The 20,567-nt window shown below is 43.0% G+C and overlaps 1 pseudogene; it reads left to right on the forward strand.

The window, feature by feature from the left end:
• LOC112265801 overlaps positions 1-20,567 on the forward strand; it is a 294,298-nt pseudogene that overhangs the window by 40,168 nt on the left and 233,563 nt on the right.

The following is a 20,567-nucleotide window of genomic DNA, read 5'->3' on the forward strand; positions in this document are numbered from 1 at the left end:
AGCCCTGTCTATGTTGGTAGATAAGATGAGAGCACCCCTCGAGCTAGGATGGAGTCCGTCACTCCTCAGCAGGCCAGGCTTGGTCCTGTTTGTGGGTGAGTCCCAGAAAGAGGGCCAATTATCTACAAATTCTATCTTTTGGGAGGGGCAGAAAACAGTTTTCAACCAGCGATTGAGTTGTGAGACTCTGCTGTAGAGCTCATCACTCCCCCTAACTGGGAGGGGGCCAGAGACAATTACTCGATTCCGACACATCTTTCTAGCTGATTTACACGCTGAAGCTATGTTGCGCTTGGTGACCTCTGACTGTTTCATCCTAACATCGTTGGTGCCGACGTGGATAACAATATCTCTATACTCTTTACACTCGCCAGTTTTAGCTTTAGCCAGCACCATCTTCAGATTAGCCTTAACGTCGGTAGCCCTGCCCCCTGGTAAACAGTGTATGATCGCTGGATGATTTTTTTAATGTCTAATATTGCGGGTAATGGTGGGAAGCTTCACCGTATCAGACCCCGTAACGGGAGGAGTAGAGACAAGAGAAGGCTCGGCCTCAGACTCCGACTCGCTGCTTAATGGGGAAAACTGAACGTTTCTGTCGGCTGAATGAGCGACACAGGTTGAGTCCTGTAGATTCCAAGTATAACCTTCTAGTATTCCTGTAGATTCCTTGTATAACCTCCCTAGTATTCCTGTAGATTCCTAGTGTTCCTCCCAGTATTCCTTTAGATCCTAGTATTCCTGTAGATTCATAGTATTCCTCCTAGTTTTCCTGTAGATTCGTAGTAGGACCTAGTATTCCTGTAGGTTCCTTGTATTCCTGTCGATTCCTAGTATTCCTCCAAGTATTCCTGTAGATCCTAGTGTTCTTCCTAGTATTCCGGTAGATTCGTAGTATTCCTCCTAGTGTTCTTCCTAGTATTTCGGTAGATTTCTTGTATTCCTTTAGATTATTTGTATTCCTCTTAGTATTCCTTCTATTATTCCTATTACTCTTAGTATTCCTTCTAGTATTCTTAGTTATAGTATTCCTGTTGATTGCTAGTATTTCTCTTAGTATTATTGTGGATCTTTTTTGATTCCTGTGTTCCTGTAGATTCCTAGTAGGACATAGTATTCCTTTAGATTTCTAGTATTCCTCTTAGTATTTCTAGTGCTCCTAGTATTCATTTAGATTCTAGTATTCCTCCTAGTATTCCTTTAGATCCAACTATTCCTGTAGATTCCTAGTATTCCTGTAGATTCCTAGTATTCCTCCTAGTATTCCTCTTAGTATTTCTAGTACTCCTCATAGTATTCCTCATCATATTCCTCCTAGTATTCCTACTATTCCTGTAGATTCCTAGTATTCCACCTAGTATTCCTACTATTCCTGTAGATTCCTAGTATTCCTCCTAGTATTCCTCTTAGTATTTCTAGTACTCCTCATAGTATTCCTCATCATATTCCTCCTAGTATTCCTACTATTCCTGTAGATTCCTAGTATTCCACCTAGTATTCCTACTATTCCTGTAGATTCCTAGTATTCCTCCTAGTATTCCTAGTATTTCAGTAAATTCCTAGTATTCCTCCTATTATTCCTAGTACTATTAGTAGTACTTCTCGTATTCCTAGTACTTGTATTCCTGTAGATTGCTATTCTTTCTCTTAGTATTATTGTGGATCTTGTTTGACAATCTAATGTATTATAGTAACATGACAGTTACCGTTACTATTGGGATCTCACTGCTTTTCATAATATGGAATGTACAGTGGGGCAAAAAAGTATTTAGTCAGCCACCAATTGTGCATGTTCTCCCACTTAAAAAGATGAGAGAGGCCTGTAATTTTCATCATAGGTACACTTCAACTATGACAGACAAAATCCAGGAAATCACATTGTAGGATTTTTAATGAATTTATTTGCAAATTATGGTGGAAAATAAGTATTTGGTCAATAACAAAAGTTTATCTCAATACTTTGTTATATACCGTTTGTTGGCAATGACATAGGTCAAACGTTTTCAGTAAGTCTTCACAAGGTTTTCACACACTGTTGCTGGTATTTTGGCCCATTCCTCCATGCAGATCTCCTCTAGAGCAGTGATGTTTTGGGGCTGTTGCTGGGCAACACTGACTTTCAACTCTCTCCAAAGATTTTCTATGGGGTTGAGATCTGGAGACTGGCTAGGCCACTCCAGGACCTTGAAATGCTTCTTACGAAGCCACTCCTTCGTTGCCCGACCGGCGTGTTTGGGATCATTGTCATGCTGAACGACCCAGCCACGTTTCATCTTCGATGCCCTTGCTGATGGTAGGCTTTGTTACTTTGGTCCCAGCTATCTGCAGGTCATTCACTAGGTCCCCCCGTGTGGTTCTGGGATTTTTGCTCACTGTTCTTGTGATCATTTTGACCCCACGGGTGAGATCTTGCGTAGAGCCCCAGATCGAGGGAGATTATCAGTGGTCTTGTATGTCTTCCATTTCCTAATAATTGCTCCCACAGTTGATTTCTTCAAACCAAGCTGCTTACGTATTGCAGATTCAGTCTTCCCAGCCTGGTGCAGGTCTACAATTTTGTTTCTGGTGTCCTTTGACAGCTCTTTGGTCTTGGCCATAGTGGAGTTTGGAGTGTGACTGTTTGAGGTTGTGGACAGGTGTGTTTTATACTGATAACAAGTCCAAACAGGTGCCATTAATACAGGTAACAAGTGGAGAACAGAGGAGCCTCTTAAAGAAGAAGTTACAGGTCTGTGAGAGCCAGAAATCTTGCTTGTTTGTAGGTGACTAAATACTTATTTTCCATCATAATTTGCAAATAAATTCATAAAAAATCCTACAATGTGATTTTCTGGATTTCTTTTCTCATTTTGTCTGTCATAGTTGAAGTGTACCTATGATGGGAATTACAGGCCTCTCTCATCATTTTAAGTGGGAGAACTTGTACAATTGGTAGCTGACTAAATACTTTTTTTGCCCCACTGTATACATGGTGGACTCTTTTATACATAGCACATAGCTAGGCCTATATACAGCTTGTTAACTGACTACCCGAGTGCCGGGTTTTGTTCAAGTGATAAACTGACTTATAATATGTTGGGTGCATAGACGTGTGTGTGTGTGTGTGTGTGCGCTCGCGTGCATCTCTAACTTTTCCTCATCGAAGTATCTAAGTAAGAGCTTGAAAGTGGGGTGGGGGGAGGAGGACTGTCAAGTGAAAGTGTTGGCTCAGGAGATTATTTTTTAATTTTATTTGGGGGGGGTCAAGGTGAGGAGGGGGATTATTTAAGATGCTCTTTGGTGCTTTTGGAAGATGGGCAGGGACTCTGCTGTTCTAGCTTCAGGGTGAAGCTGGTTCTGCCATTGGGGTGCAAGGAGAGAGAAGAGCTTGGACTGGGCTGAGAGGGAGTTGCAAAGAGACCAGAGGTAGGCGGAATTGAGTGCTCGGGTTGGGGTGTTGGGTTTGAGCGCAGCCTGAAGGTAGGGATGGCCAGGTCCTTACAATACACAAACATCTGGTCCCAAAGTGATTATGGGTTGATCCAGGACCATCAGGATGGATTGATCCAGGGCCATCAGGATGGATTGATCCAGGGCCATCAGGATGGATTGATCCAGGGCCATCAGGATGGATTGATCCAGGGCCATCAGGATGGATTGATCCAGGGCCATCAGGATGGATTGATCCAGGGCCATCAGGATGGATTGATCCAGGGCCATCAGGATGGATTGATCCAGGGCCATCAGGATGGATTGATCCAGGACCATCAGGATGGGTTGATCCAGGACTATAAAGAGGAAGGGGCCTGCAGTATGGATTCATCCAGGACTATCAAGAGGAGGAAGTGGCCGGCAGTATGGATTCAGGAAGAGGGGCCAGCCAGTAGTGTGCTTTGAGCCTCAGGACAGTAAGTGTTATAGACCAGGGCTCCTCCTGGGCTCCAGTTCTGTCTGCTTCCCAAATGACACCCTATTCCTTACACAGTGCACTACTTTTGGGGATAGGGTGTTATTATACTATCCACTATATAGGGGATAGGATGTTATTTGGGACGAAGACAGTCTTTAAATAGCCACCATGTTTACTTAGCTGCTTGATGTACATCACCACTGTCTGTCTCCCCTTAACGACCTATACAAATCTAATAACGACCTATACAAATCTAATAACGACCTATACAAATCTAATTTGATTACCAATGCTGGTAAAGTAGTCTGGCTGTATTGTATGAAATCACTACTTGGGGCTGATGTTGGGCCGCTTAGGTATAGAACTTAAGCTCAGTGTAAACTATTATGGCAAATAATTTTCTTGCTCGTTAGAGGCCTGATCGTGATTTGATTAGATTTTGTGTATGGCTGCTTTTGATTTGATTGTACTGGTGACACAGTACTGCTGCAACTTTAGAGCTGTTGTGTGTAGGCCTATCTCCCAAACTGAGTTAATTTCCTTATGAATATTTTTCAAGTATTTTTTATTTTATTTTTCAGCAACACACTTCATACTTCTTCCTGCCATCGCCTCCACACTAACAGTTCCATCCTGGTAGGCTTAGTGTAGCTGTCCACTGAGGTGATGTCTCCGCTGCCCAAGAGTCCTCTTCCTCACTCCCTGTCACTCTGGCAGGCTTATGAACCTGACAATGTTGCCTCTCAAACCTTCAAAGAATAGGATTATTCCATGATAAAAATTTAAAAAATCAGTAAGTAGCTAAAATGGGGAGACGGTCAAGTAGGAGAAACAGTGGACTTGGGGATTGAACCCCAATCTCCTGCAGGACGTTGTTTAGGCTAAGTGACACGTACCGGCAGGACGTTGTTTAGGCTAAATGACACGTAACGACAGGACGTTGTATAGGCTAAGTGACACGTAACGACAGGACGTTGTTTAGGCTAAATGACACGTACCGATGGGTGTTACCACAACACCACCACGGTTCTACACAAAATGTTCCTTTACACCTCAATTAGTTGACATAGAAACTTCTCAGTCAGCGTATATGATTGAGATAAATATTAGGAAGCTGCACTGGTATAGGCTAACTTATCGCCCACTGTTTCTCTCCAGCTCGAGGATTGGTTGATTTTGAATTTGATATGATTGTGCCGGTTGGCTTTTTAAACCCCTAACTGCAGCTGGTGGAGAACATTTACACTAGGCAGTGTCCAAAAGCATTGTCACTAGGCAGTGTCCAAAAACGCTGTCACTAGGCAGTGTCCAAAAACGCTGACACTAGGCAGTGTCCAAAAACGCTGACACTAGGCAGTGTCCAAAAACGCTGACACCATGCAGTGTCCAAAAACGCTGACACCACGCAGTGTCCAAAAACGATGACACTAGGCAGTGTCCAAAAACGCTGACACTAGGCAGTGTCCAAAAATGCTGACACTAGGCAGTGTCCAAAAATGCTGACACTAGGCAGTGTCCAAAAACGCTGACACTAGGCAGTGTCCAAAAACGCTGAAACTAGGCAGTGTCCAAAAACGCTGTCACTAGGCAGTGTCCAAAAACTATGACACTAGGCAGTGTCCAAAACGCTGACACTAGTCGGTGTCCAAAAATGCTGACACTAGGCGGTGTCCAAAAACGCTGACACTAGGCAGTGTCCAAAAACGCTGACACTAGGCAGTGTCCAAAAACGCTGACACTAGGCAGTGTCCAAAAACGCTGTCACTAGGCAGTGTCCAAAAACTATGACACTAGGCAGTGTCCAAAAACGCTGACACTAGTCGGTGTCCAAAAACGCTGACACTAGGCGGTGTCCAAAAACGCTGACACTAGGCAGTGTCCAAAAACGCTGACACTACGCAGTGTCCAAAACGCTGACACTAGGCAGTGTCCAAAAACGCTGACACTAGGCAGTGTCCAAAAACGCTGAAACTAGGCAGTGTCCAAAAACGCTGAAACTAGGCAGTGTCCAAAAACGCTGACACTAGGCAGTGTCCAAAAACGCTGACACTAGGCAGTGTCCAAAACGCTGACACTAGGCAGTGTCCAAAAACGCTGACACTAGGCAGTGTCCAAAAACGCTGACACTAGGCAGTGTCCAAAAACGCTGACACTAGGCAGTGTCCAAAAACGCTGACACTAGGCAGTGTCCAAAAACGCTGACACTAGGCAGTGTCCAAAAACGCTGACACTAGGCAGTGTCCAAAAACGCTGACACTAGGCAGTGTCCAAAAAAGCTGACACTAGGCAGTGTCTAAACACCGCACTACTGTTTTATGCCCTATCCCATAGAGCTCTGGTCAAAAGTAGTGCACTCTATAGAGAATAGGGGTCCATTTCCGACTGCTACTGAGCAGTTTTGGCTGATTGACACCTCTATCTTTTGGCTCTCAGCTAAAATGCATGAGGAGTGTGGCCGGATAATTGGGCTATTAACTCTGCTCTGCATACCAGTCAATTACATGTGACTTATACCTTGCTATTTGGCTCTGTCAGATCACAGGTGATTGGAGGGCTAATCTCTGGTCATGTGGGCGGCTGCAGGTGGTTGGGTCTTTTCCACACATCTGCTTTTTCCTGGTTTGGATGTTTTTTTTGTAGACCGATAGATTTATTGTGTTTGAGTGAGGAGGAGAATTGTCTCTGTACCAGAGATGATCATTCTTTCTGGATCCCCAGTGGGATTGTTTTGTGCTGTGAGTGAAGTTGCTGCTGCTGAGCACAGATAACATACCTTTTACACACTAACTGAATCATCAAATTCAGAAACTGTTATTTCTCTCTGTTACCCCTTAGAGGTAATCTATAGGTAATCTATAACCCCCTTAGAGGTCATCTATAACCCCCTTAGAGGTAATCTAATCTAATCAGTTCCATCGAACTGGCTCTGGAACCTCATGTTCCTAGCTGTGTGTGTGTGTGTGTGTGTGTGTGTGTGTGTGTGTGTCTGTATATATTTGTGTGTGTGTGTGTGTGTGTGTGTGTTCTAGTGCTGGGACGATACCAGTACTCACACATACACACATATTTACACAACACACACTCACGCACACATTATATACACCCATACACACACATGCGCACATGTGCATACTGATGCCACACACACAGTCACACTTTCAAACTCACCACATACACTGCTGCTACTGCCCCACATACACTGCTGCTACTGCCCCACATACACTGCTGCTACCCCCACATACACTGCTGCTACTGCCCCACATACACTGCTGCTACTGCCCCACATACACTGCTGCTACTGCCCCACATACACTGCTGCTACTGCCCCACATACACTGCTGCTACTGCTCCACATACACTGCTGCTACTGCACTCCACATACACTGCTGCTACTGCCCCACATACACTGCTGCTACTGCCCCACATACACTGCTGCTACTGCCCCACATACACTGCTGCTACTGCCCCACATACACTGCTGCTACTGCCCCACATACACTGCTGCTACTGCCCCACATACACTGCTGCTACTGCTCCACATACACTGCTGCTACTGCCCCACATACACTGCTGCTACTGCCCCACATACACTGCCCCACATGCTACTGCTCCACACTACACTGCTGCTACTGCCCCACATACACTGCTGCTACTGCCCCACATACACTGCTGCTACTGCTCCACATACACTGCTGCTACTGCCCCACATACACTGCTGCTACTGCCCCACATACACTGCCGCTACTGCTCCACATACACTGCTGCCCCACATACACTGCCCCCCCACATACACTGCTGCTACTGCCCCACATACACTGCTGCTACTGCCCCACATACACTGCTGCTACTGCCCCACATACACTGCTGCTACTGCCCCACATACACTGCTGCTACTGCCCCACATACACTGCTGCTACTGCCCCACATACACTGCTGCTACTGCCCCACATACACTGCTGCTACTGCCCCACATACACTGCTGCTACTGCCCCACATACACTGCTGCTACTGCCCCACTGCTCCACACTGCTGCTACTGCCCCACACTGCTGCTACTGCTCCACATACACTGCTGCTACTGCCCCACATACACTGCTGCTACTGCCCCACATACACTGCCGCTACTGCTCCACAAGCACTGCTGCTACTGCCCCACATACACTGCTACTACTGCCCCACATACACTGCTGCTACTGCCCCACATACACTGCTGCTACTGCTCCACAAGCAGTGGCTGCTTCACTAAAGGTTTTGCGATTCTGCTGCTGGACTTAGAGGTCATTTGTTGTTGAGTACGGTACCCTGCGTCACCACTTCAATTGCTCCAGACCAGCGCAAGGGGGAGTTAGAGGACTTATTATGCTTTTGGGTCCTACTGTGTCTCTAAATGACAATGAGTGGGTGACATAAACCTAAATAGAAACTGATAATTGTGCACGACTTCAGTATTACTTACTAAAACTGTTGTTACACTAAGGTTTAAAAAAAAAAAAAATGGGTCTTACTGTAGTACTGTAGGCCACTCCCGACCGGTCACGTTGTACAGCGCCTGAGTGGCGCAATGGTCTAAGACACTGCCTAGCAGTACAAGCTATGTTGCTACAGATGCTGGTTCAATGCCTGTGACTGGAACACCCATGAGATGATTGTAAGTTTTTGGTTTCTCTCTCCCTAAAAACAGAAATAAATCATTCAAAATAACAAACTGTCTTTATTTACAAATTGGTAACAATGTCTCACCCCATGTTCAAGAATGGCCTACATGTCATGTAGCCTAACCCAAAGGCCTATATGTTTTGGTAAGGTTTGTGTCACAACTAAAGTGGACAAATAACTTCTTAAAATTAATCACATTAATCAGATTTACAATGTAGAAGATCATTTTCACGATAAAAGCATTACATGCATAATCACATTTGCAGATTTCATAATGGTGTTTTCCGCTAATGCAGCATTCACACTTATAGCCTACTACCATGTGTGCATTGCTTCACTTATAGCCTACTACCATGTGTGCATTGCCGCACTTATAGCCTACTACCATGTGTGCATTGCTGCGCTTATAGCCTACTACCATGTGTGCATTGCTGCGCTTATAGCCTACTACCATGTGTGCATTGCTGCGCTTATAGCCTACTACCATGTGTGCATTGCCTACTACCATGTGTGCATTGCTGCGCTTATAGCCTACTACCATGTGTGCATTGCTGCGCTTATAGCCTACTACCATGTGTGCATTGCTGCGCTTATAGCCTACTACCATGTGTGCATTGCTGCGCTTATAGCCTACTACCATGTGTGCATTGCTGCGCTTATAGTCTACTACCATGTGTGCATTGCTGCGTGATTAATGTGAAGAAATAGCCTAATAGTTTATCAACATTTTAAGCTAAACCTTCTGGTCTGTTGCGTCAGCCTCATTGCGTAAAAAAAATATTTTTTATACTAGAGGTTGTGTTAATTTGGGATCTATCACATCCCACAACTGTCCCAGACTATGTTTGGAATATTTATTTCTCGCACAGAATTGAATAGGTTCACTTTTGTAATATGGGGGAATAGTAGATTGACATAGGCTAGTGCCTTTGCTGTTCGTTAAGCCTACTCATCTTTTTGGCTGAGGAAAAGTAAATGTGGACAGTTCTTCCAATATCTTCAATATGCACCTCGGAATTGGATAAGGACGTGTGCAGTTGCGTCCCCGCAGTGTCTGTCTTCACTTGTAGCCTGTGAGAAACACCTGATGACGTGTGAGAGCTGTGTGAGAGGTGCTTCGGAGCACGACGGCCACTGGCCGCAAAAGGCATGGATTTTTTTTAGGGTGCATTACGGCCACACAAGGGGTATGCCGCCGCAAAAAACCCAAAGCAGAGCACATGCTTTTCAAGAAACTTTTTTCAAATCATCATTAGAGTCGCATCATACAGCCTTACAATGTATAAAAATCAAAACATATAACCCAACGTTTGTATAACAACTAAAGTTACACGAATAACTCTAAATTAAGCATTTAGGAATACCTATTTCTTTGTTAAATGCTCAACACAGAATAGCCACGTGAGCACTCCCTCAAATAGTTGGGAGAATGTATCCTTTCTATCTTATTCAGCTTTGTTCAATTGTATTCTTCATACTATAAAATAATGCCACGGAATTCTAAGCAAATCTTGTCTGCTAAATTAACTAGTGTAGCCCACAGCCATATGGTATAACCAGATCAGGACCTAACATAAGGAAAACTCAGAGTATGCTATTCTGTTCTTCTGAAATAGACTACATTTTCTTCATGTCATGTTTCTTTAAAGCTTTCTAAAATAAATTGATTTATTGTGAAGGTGTAGGCTATATTAGATGGATTTATTACACTTTTTAAATGTAGATGTTCCCTAACTGTGTTTGTTAATTAACGGTCAATTACCATGAGACTGACAGTTATAGGCTTGACAATCACCGGCTGACGAAATTTCGTGACAGCCACAGCCCTACATGAGCGCACCAGCTGGACGACTGTGAGATCACGCTCTCCGTAGCCGATGTGAGCAAGACCTTTAAAAAGATCAACATTCACAAGGCCTCGGGGCCAGATGGATTACCAGGACGTGTACACAGTGCATGCGCGGACCAACTGGCAAGTGTCTTCACTGACATTTTTCAACCTCTCCCTGACTGAGTCTGTAATACATGTTTCAAGCAGATCACCATAGTCCCTGTGCCCAAGAAGCGAAGGTAACCTGCCGAAAGCCCTGATCAACGACGAGATAGCCTATTGGGACGAGGTCAGAGACCTGGCAGTGTGGTGCCAGGACAACAACCGCTCCCCCTTATCTAGCCAACTTGTTAGCTAGCTAGCTACGCTAATATTAGATATAAAGTTAGCTTGCCTGCCTCGATAGGTAACGTTAGCTAACCTGCCTCAGTTTATCAAATGATAACTACCTACATAAACATTATAACATTATCTAACGTCGTTAGCTAAGTTACATCAGAGGTCATTATATTCCAGTATCTCGGATTATACTCACCATCACCGGTCGTTGCACACCAAACTGGCGTTATTGGTGCAGACTTGTGGACCGACAAACTCAAGTACCTATTCCACATACTAGCTAGCGTCCTTCAGTAGGGCATGCATACCATAGAACTTTGGCTGTGGAGGCATGGTCAATCCATATAGTGATCATTTGAACGTGTTGGGGGTGATGAAACAAAGGAGCCCCATTCAATGAAGGGCAGCGGAGGGGCGATTTGCACGTGGAGCTTGGCAAAATGGGGCATGATTTATTGACATAATTGTAATTCAAACCCAACCTTCATTTACTTGTGACGCACTGAGGTTCCAAACTCCGCTTTAGATAAGACTGACTTTGTGACCAAAATGATCCGATTTACACTTTGTAGTCAATTTCAGACACTAAAATAAATGTTTCAGACTCATATACCACATATGCTGTTTTCAAAGGGATTAGTTGTATTTTAGAGGCAGTCACTCTTTAAAGACTGATAGTATAGTTTCAAGCATCAAAGCCAGCTATTCTTTCTCCATGCTCTACCATAGTACGATAAGTGTGTTTCTCACTTGGGATGGCGTTTACAAGCATCTGACTGGGTTTCTTTTTCTTGTCCTCCTCTCTGTAGGTTTCCAAAAAGGTTTCCGATCTTATCCTGGAAAAACAGCCGTCCTACGTCAAGGTATGCTTTCTGTATTTTTCCTTCCTCTCTTCCTCCTTTCTTTCCATTGTATGTTTTAAGTTTCACCCAGACTCCATTTTTCTTGTAAGTATATCACATTCTGTAATTTCCCTATGACTCGTCTCATGCAGATAAATGTAAATAAATGTATTTAGGTTTGCCGTTTCTTTCAGAACACTGACTGCACACATTATCATAGTATGGTGATTTATATTCGCTGATTGATATCTACTGTCAATCAGTCATAACAAAGGAGGTAATGTGGAATTTATCGGCGTTACCATGGCAATGGAATATATCCTACGACCGACTGCGTTCGCTCTATAAGTAAAACGTCTGTTCAGTACCAGCCGCTATCTCAATCTATATAAATCTTATCAGGGCCGATTGTCTGTCGTGACTGGCAGATGTGAGAGTGAGCCTGTATCCACCTCGATAAAGAAATCACTTCCTGAGTGTTTGGATCAAAGCCACAGCAAAGGAGCGGAGGGAGAGGAAAGTAGAGTAAGAGGAGAGAGAAAACAGAGAGGGAGAAGAGTATGAGGGTATCCATCCCAGGCTCCTGCTCATCTCTGATCCTTCATAGGAGCTCTTTGAGACGTGTCTAAGCTATTCACTGTCGGACAGGAGACATATTTGATCAGGCCCACGGGGATTTAGACCTCTCAGGCCGTGCACCACAGATTAATGGTTTAGTTAGTATGTGGATATGTATGAGCACTGACAAGAGACTGTGGTCACATCCCAATTGACACCCTATTCCCATGTACTTTTGACCAGAGCCCTTCAAATGGATGGATAGCCCACATAGTTAGGTTAGCAGTCAGTTGGGGTCGATTCCAGTTAAATTACGAATTGAATCGAAAATGTGTTTCATGAATAACAAAATCACCTGTTAGTTTTCTGTGTGAACGTTTGAAGTCATGACTTGAATTGCACGTCACATCCTGTACTGATTAAGTTGACATGGAATGGACCCCAGCCCTGGTAGCAGCTGCACTCCTCCCTAGTCTCCACATGAGGTGGCAGTGGCCATTTTGGGGCTGCTAGGGGTTCCCTACTGAGTAACCTTTGTTGAACCCACCTCTACCCAGCTGTGATTGATCCCAGCGGGCATTGTGACCCTTTGGGGGGTGACAGCATGCTTGCGTGACTACAGGTTGACTCACACGGATCTTCTGTGTCGTGTCCCTAAAGAAATGTCACCACAGCTTGTTTCTAATCTCCTTCTCTGTCTTGTCTCTTTTATCCATCCTATTCCTATTTCCTTATATAGTGGACTACTATTGTCCAGACTCCTATGAGCCCTAGCTAAAAGTAGACCAATAAAAAGAGAATAGGCTGCCGTTTGGGACGCAGATATTGTCTCATCGAAGGAACATTGAAATACTAGATTCCCTCTTGTATAGGGTTCTTTTTATGCTACATATAGCCTAGCTATGCTATAATGTTATTATATTATACACTGAGTATACAAAATATTAAGGACACCTGCTCTTTCCATGACAGACTGACCAGGTGAATCCAGGTGAAAGCTATGATCCCTTATTGATGTCACTTGTTAAATCCACTTCAATCAGTATAGATGAAGGGGAGGAGACGGGTTAAAGAAGGATTTTTAAGCCTTGAGACAATTGAGACATGGATTGTGTATGTGTGCCATTCAGAGCATGAATGGGCAAGACAAATGTAGGTGCCTTTGCACAGGTAATGGTAGAAGGTGCCAGGCTGTAAAGGGTTAAGTGAAACCTTCAGTTGAAACATCTGCTTTGGATCATTAGGTATGCAGGTTGTGATGGCGTTTAGGTGTGAAATGACATCTCTTGTACTAATGGCTTTTTGACAGTTGAAGGGTGCCATATTGAGATGGGGGAAGGGTGCATTAAGCTTGGATGGATGTCACTGATCATGATGTCTTACACGCCAGCGGGAGGGGAAAATATTTTTGGTATAAATACAAATGTTCACATTCATTTATTGAACATTCAAAATATTAATATCTCAAAACGACCCTTTTTGAATGGGTTCATTTTAAGATATTGCTTGGCACAATATACTCTACAAGTACATTACATTTCCAGAGTGGGTTCTCTGCTCATTCTGAAGGTATGATACATTTTATGAGCACCATCAACACAATAAATTGAAAAATGTATTCAAAGGTAACTCCCTCTGCTGGTGTCTTGCTGAATGTCAATCCCAAAGGAGGGCTGGGAATAGTAAATAGCTAGAATATACATTTCTTTGTATAAAATGGGTAATTAAAGGTATCAGAGAGCCCACTCTGGAAGGGTATATTGTTACAAACAATATGTATAAAAATAAGCTACATCCAAAAGGGTAGTTTTGTTGAAAAAATTTATGTGTATTTCAGAATCTAGACATACTCCATATTTGAGAGAACACATTTAGGAGTATATTGACAGCAAGAGGAATATACAGGTCTAACAAAGGCCTAAAAATGCTTTGTGATACAATTATAAAAAGCATGTTAAACATCCTTCCCCCAATGAAGTTCCTGTGTGAGAATTGCCAGAACAATCTGAGATACCAAAAATATTTTCCGCTGCATGGAATCACCCTTATAGGGTATTGTCGGTGTGCATAATCAGTGAGCGCTCAGAGTCTGTGATTTTCTGAGGAACAGCCTGTTAATGGTCAATTGATTAGGACTTAATGGTAGTATTGATCGAGCTGATTGTGGAATGTAAATGTGGAATGTAAATGTTTTGAGCTTCAGCAGAAAGCCCTGTGTGTCTATGCAGGTCAGGAGGTAAATGTGGGCCATTACACTTTACTGTCCTCTCCTCCTTCACCCACACCTGCCCCCTCCATATGCCTATACAGTGGAAGCTACAGTACTCTTTAGCAGCTACCTCAATCATGGAGGATAGAATATCATGGGATATAATCGGATTGGGCAGAAGCAAATCAACTTTAGCAATCACCTTTGTAATCGCATGGTTTCACACCAACCCACTATTGTATTTAGTATTCAACCCCACCAGCATGTTCCCCTTATTTTACCTCTCTATCCTAACACAAAGCGCTATAAATATATCACTTTGCATCACATACTCGTGTTTGTTAGCTTCCCAGACCAATCAAGCCACCCAGAGATGCTCTACGGTGCATTTCCTCTCTGAGCCTCTCAGTGTGTGTCTGGTTCAGATCAATACCGTGCGGTTCTATCAGCGCTCCTTTAAACCAACAGCCCTGGCACTACGAGCTCAGGGAAATTAGATGGATGTGACAACATATCTTTCTCTTGCTGCATTCACTGCTTTAATTAAATAACGTCTTTGTTGAACTGAAATTGGTACTAGGGCTGTTGAGGTGACCATATTACCGCCACACTGGCGGTCACGAGTCATGAAGGCAGGCAAATTCCACATGACCATTTAGTCACGGTAATTAGGCTTCTCCAAGCTCTGATGCTGCTGCTGGTCGTTAATAACAAACTTGCTAACTGCCTGGTACTCAGCACTCTATTGTCCCTCTAATCACTCTGACATCAATGCAAATATCTTTGAAAATCTAATCAAACACTTCATGAGAGCCCATGAGCTCATGTTGCGCAACATTTCCATAGGCTATGCAATTGTGGGAGAAAACAGAGTGATGGCCTCTACTAAAAAGAAGAGGATCCCATCAGCTTACTATAGGCTAGGCCTACTATATTTATTTCTCAACTGTGCTAATATTAAGCAAATATTTACAACAGGAGTATGGCCTACCTGGCAGGCATGAAAATAAACCATGGGGCAAACCATCCATTTGCTATTTATGTGCATAGATAACATGTATTTTCTCCCGCTGCCCCTGTTTCCAGACAGGTGCATGATAACGGTCCATTCTAAATCAAAACAAATGTCACACATACTGTATATTATTCAGTATATGTAAATATGATATCAAATCAAGAATAGTCTGATGGGTGACAATATTAGCCTATCAATTGTGAATTATATATTATCACTTGTGAATGATGCCCAGCATAAGAAACAATTACTTTTTTTTGCAAATTTTTGTTAGAATCATATCAAATCAAATCAAATTGTATTTGTCACATGCTCCGAATACAACAGATGTAGACCTTACAGTGAAATGCTTACTGACAAGCCCTTAACCAACAATGCAGTTTCAAGAATATCCCTAAAAAAGTAATTAAGGGACAGCAGTAAATAACAATAGGGGCTATGTACAGGGGGTACCGGTTGAGAGTCAGTTTACAGGGGGTATCGGTTCAGAGTCAATGTACAGGGGGCACCGGTTCAGAGTCAATGTACAGGGGGTACCAGTTCAGAGTCAATGTACAGGGGGTACCGGTTCAGAGTCAGTGTACAGGGGGTACCGGTTCAGAGTCAATGTACAGGGGGGGGTACCGGTTCAGAGTCAATGTACAGGGGGTACGGTTCAGAGTCAATGTACAGGGGTACTGGTTCAGAGTCAATGTACAGGGGGCACCGGTGTCGAGGTAATTATGTACAGGGAGTATCGGTTCAGAGTACTACGGGGGATAGTAGATTGACATAGGCAGGTGCTTTTGCTTTTCGTTAGGCCTACTCAACTTGTTGGCTGACCAAGAGTGAATGTGGACAGTTCATCCAATATTTTCAATATGCACCTCGGAATTGGATAAGGACACGTGCAGTTGCGTCCCCGATGTGTCTGTCTTAACTTGCAGCCTGTGAGAAAGACCCGATCACGTGACAGAGAGCCGTGTGATTGAGAGACGCTTAGGATTGTGCAGCATACTCAGGGAGAAGGGCACGATGCAGCACTTCGGGCCTTAAAATGCATGGATTTTTTAGGGTGCATTTCGGCCACGAATGGGATGCCGCTGTGAAATTCGAGGCATTATTAAGTGCTTGTCAAACTGTGAATGAGAGGCTATTGGAGTGTGTACAACCAACCTTTTAAGAAACTTTTTTCAAATCATCATTAGAGTCACAGCATGCAGCCTTACAATGTATTAAAAATACATGGATTTATTAGACTTTTTACAATGGCTTGTAGGCAATGTGTGGAAGCCAGGAGATGATAAATGTGTTATTGTTAATTAACGGTCAATTACCGTGAGACTGACAGTTATTTGCTTGTCAATCACCGGCTGATGATATTTCGTGACCACCACAGCCATAATTGGTACTTAATGCAGGTAAAACCAAGAATGTTATTCTCCATGTCACGTAAAAATGTATCTGATGATTTATGCATATATACATTGGTTGCTGCCCTCTTTGATTGTATCCCTGCTTATAAATATCTGGGCATCTGGATTGAGCTATCTTTCAAAAAGCGTATTGATGAGTTCAGAAATTAAGAATTAAAATTGGCTTCTTCTATAGGAATAGTTTATGCCTTATATTAAACAGCAGAAAACAAATCATTCAGTCGACATTCATACAGGTTTTAGACTATGGGGATATTGTCTATATCAATGGTTCACAAACGTTTTATAGTCCCGTACCCCTTCAAACATTCAAACTCCAGCTGCGTAGCCCATCTAGCACCAGGGTCAGCGCACTCTCAAATGTTGTGTTTTGCCATCGTAAGCCTGCCACACACACACACACACACTAAGCAATACATTTATTAAACATAAGAATGAATCTGAGATTTTGTCACAACCTGGCTCGTGAGAAGTGACAAAGAGCTCTTATTGGACCAGGGCACAAATAATAATATTATAATCATCAATAATTTTGCTCTTTATTTAGCCATCTTACATATAAAACCTTATTTGTTCATCGAAAATTGTGAATAACTCACCACAGGTTAATGAGAAGGGTGTGCTTGAAAGGATGTACATAACTCTGCAATGTTGTATTGGATAGAGTCTCCGTCTTAAATCATTTTCGACACACAGTCTGTGCCTGTATTTAGTTTTCATGCTAGTGAGGGCCGAGAATCCACTCTCACATAGGTACGTGGTTGCAAAGGGCATTGGTGTCTTAACAGAGCGATTTGCTAATGCAAGAAACTCCGAGCACAGCTCTATCCAGAAATCTGGTTGTGGCTTCTGATTAAATTAAATTTTCACAGAGCCGCTTGTTGCAATTTCAATGAGGCTCTCTTGTTCAGATATCGGTAAGTGGACTGGAGGGAGTGCATGAAAGGGATAACGAATCCAGTTTATGTCATCTGTTTCAGGATAGTACCTACGTAATTGCGCACCCAGCTCACTCGGGTGCTTCACTATATCACATTTGACATTGTCTGTAAGCTTGAGTTCATTTGCACCCACAAAATCCTACAATGATGGAAAGACCTGTGTGTTGTCCTTGTTAATGCAGACAGAAAAGAGCTCCAACTTCTTAATCATAGCCTCAATTTTGTCCTGCACATTGAATATAGTTGCGGAGAGTCCCTGTAATCCTGTACTCAGATCATTCATGCGAGAAAAAACATCTCCCAGATAGGTCAGTTGTGTGAAAAACTTTAACAAACGTCTTTCAAGCTGTCAGGCATTCCATTGGTGGATGCTGCAGTGTACCCAAGTGGCGTCGTGAGCAACTGCTTGCACTCGCGTTACCACTCCACTATGTCTGCCTGTCATGGCTTTTGTGCCATCAGTACAGACACCAACACATCTTGACCACCAAAGTCCATTTGATGTCACAAAGCTGTCCAGTACTTTAAAAATATCCTCTCATGTTGTCCTGGTTTGCAGTGGTTTGCAGAAGAGGATGTCTTCCTTAATTGACCCCCATAAATGTAACGGACATATACCAAGAGCTGTAAACGAAATGTTTTTTAGTTTAAAAAAAAGTCAATCACATTTTATTTGGCCTTCCCCTTGACGGCATTGCTTGTACCCCAGTTTGGGAATACCTGATCTATATGAATGCAGCTGCCGCTCTACTGAAGCCGATGGACCCAGTTTGGGAATACCTGATCTATATGAATGCAGCTGCCGCTCTACTGAAGCTGATGGACCCAGTTTGGGAATACCTGATCTATATGAATGCAGCTGCCGCTCTACTGAAGCTGATGGACCCAGTTTGGGAATACCTGATCTATATGAATGCAGCTGCCGCTCTACTGAAGCCGATGGACCCAGTTTGTCAATACCTGATCTATATTAATGAAGATGGTTCAGTACACAAGCTGATGGACCCAGTTTGGGAATCACCTGATCTATATGAATTCAGCTGCCGCAGTCTACTGCATAGGTTCAGGACCCAGTTTGTCATCATTCAGACACATCACTGCATTTCATTAATGAAGATAGGTTCAGTACACATCACTGCATAGATTCAGTACACATCACTGCATAGGTTCAGTACACATCACTGCATAGATTCAGTACACATCACTGCATAGGTTCAGTACACATCACTGCATAGGTTCAGTACACATCACTGCATAGGTTCAGTACACATCACTGCATAGGTTCAGTACACATCACTGCATAGGTTCAGTACACATCACCGCATAGGTTCAGTACACATCACCACATAGGTTCAGTACACATCACTGCATAGGTTCAGTACACATCACTGCATAGGTTCAGTACACATCACTGCATTCTGTATCAGAAAGTAGGCTGGCCCTCTTGAAGTCTCGTAGATCGATGCATTGCACTCGTTTTGTTTGTAAAGCCCCTCTGCATAAACTTCCGCCGTACCTGACTTCATTGTTAACTTGAGACACCAGACACGGTCTGAGAGATGGCTTACTCTGGATATCCCTTTGTTCTCCACTGAGTTGAGCAAATTTACCTCTTACTTTTGGAATGATCTCCAAGGCTCTCTAGAGTTGGATGAATTGGTGCCTCTAGGGCAATTCACAAGGCTGATTGAGGACCTTTTTTTACTGACGAATGTGTTTGTTTTCTATGATTTGTGTTTTCCTTTTTGTGTGTTGATGTGAATGTTTATATGTAGGCCTATATTGATGTATATACAGGGCTCATCTGTGAAAGACACCTTGTCTCAGCATGAATAAGCACAACATGTTTGGCTATAAATTATGCCTCATTACTATACTCAGTGTATATTTTTGATAAGCATCATATATTGAGCTTGAGCTATCATTAACTACGGATGGTCATCCTATCATTTAACATTGTATCAATACTAGTGTTTGACTAACACATACATCTACAGTATGCATTATATACACTGAGTGTACAAAACATTAAGAACACCTGCTCTTTCCATGTCATACTGTACACTATTCAGGTGAAAGATCCCTTATTGATGTCACATGTTAAATCCACTTCAATCAGTGTAGATGAAAGGGAGGATACAGGTTAAGGAAGGATTTTTAAGCCTTGACATGGATTGTGTATGTTTGCCATTCAAAGGTGAATGGCAAGATTCAATATTTTTGAATGGGGTATGGTAGTAGGTGCCAGGCGCAATGGTTTGTGTCAAGAACTGCAATGATGCTGGGTTTTTCAAGCTCAACAGTTTCCTGTGTGTATCAAGAATGGTCCACCACCCAAAGGACATCCAGTCAACTTGACACAACTGTGGGAAGCATTGGAGTCGGTTTGGGCCAGTATCCCTGTGGAACGCTTTTGACCCCTTGTAGAGTCCACGCCCCGAAGAATTTAGGCTTTTCTGAGGGCTAAAAGGGGGTTGTGTAACTCAATATTTGGAAGGTGTTCCTAAAGTTTGTTATATTTGGTATAATTTGTATGGCTATGTATGGCTATGTATGGCTATATACACTGAGTGTACAAACATTAGGAACACCTTCCTAGTATTGAGTTGCATGCCCCAAGTTACAGTTTAACTTAAATTGTCTTGAAAATCTATGTCAAGACTAGGAAATGGCTGTCTAGCAATGATCAACAACCAACTTGACAGAGCTTGAAGAATTAAAAGTAATAATGTGCAAATATTGTGCAATCCAGGTGTGGAAAGCTCTGAGAGACTTACCCAGAAAGACACATAGCTGTGATCGCTACCAAAGTTGATGTATTCAGTCAGGTGTGTGAATACTTATATAAATTAGATATCTCTGTTTTTCATTTT

This window comes from Oncorhynchus tshawytscha, linkage group LG13 (genome assembly GCF_018296145.1).
Source record: "Oncorhynchus tshawytscha isolate Ot180627B linkage group LG13, Otsh_v2.0, whole genome shotgun sequence".
NCBI classification, from domain to species: Eukaryota; Metazoa; Chordata; class Actinopteri; order Salmoniformes; family Salmonidae; genus Oncorhynchus; species Oncorhynchus tshawytscha.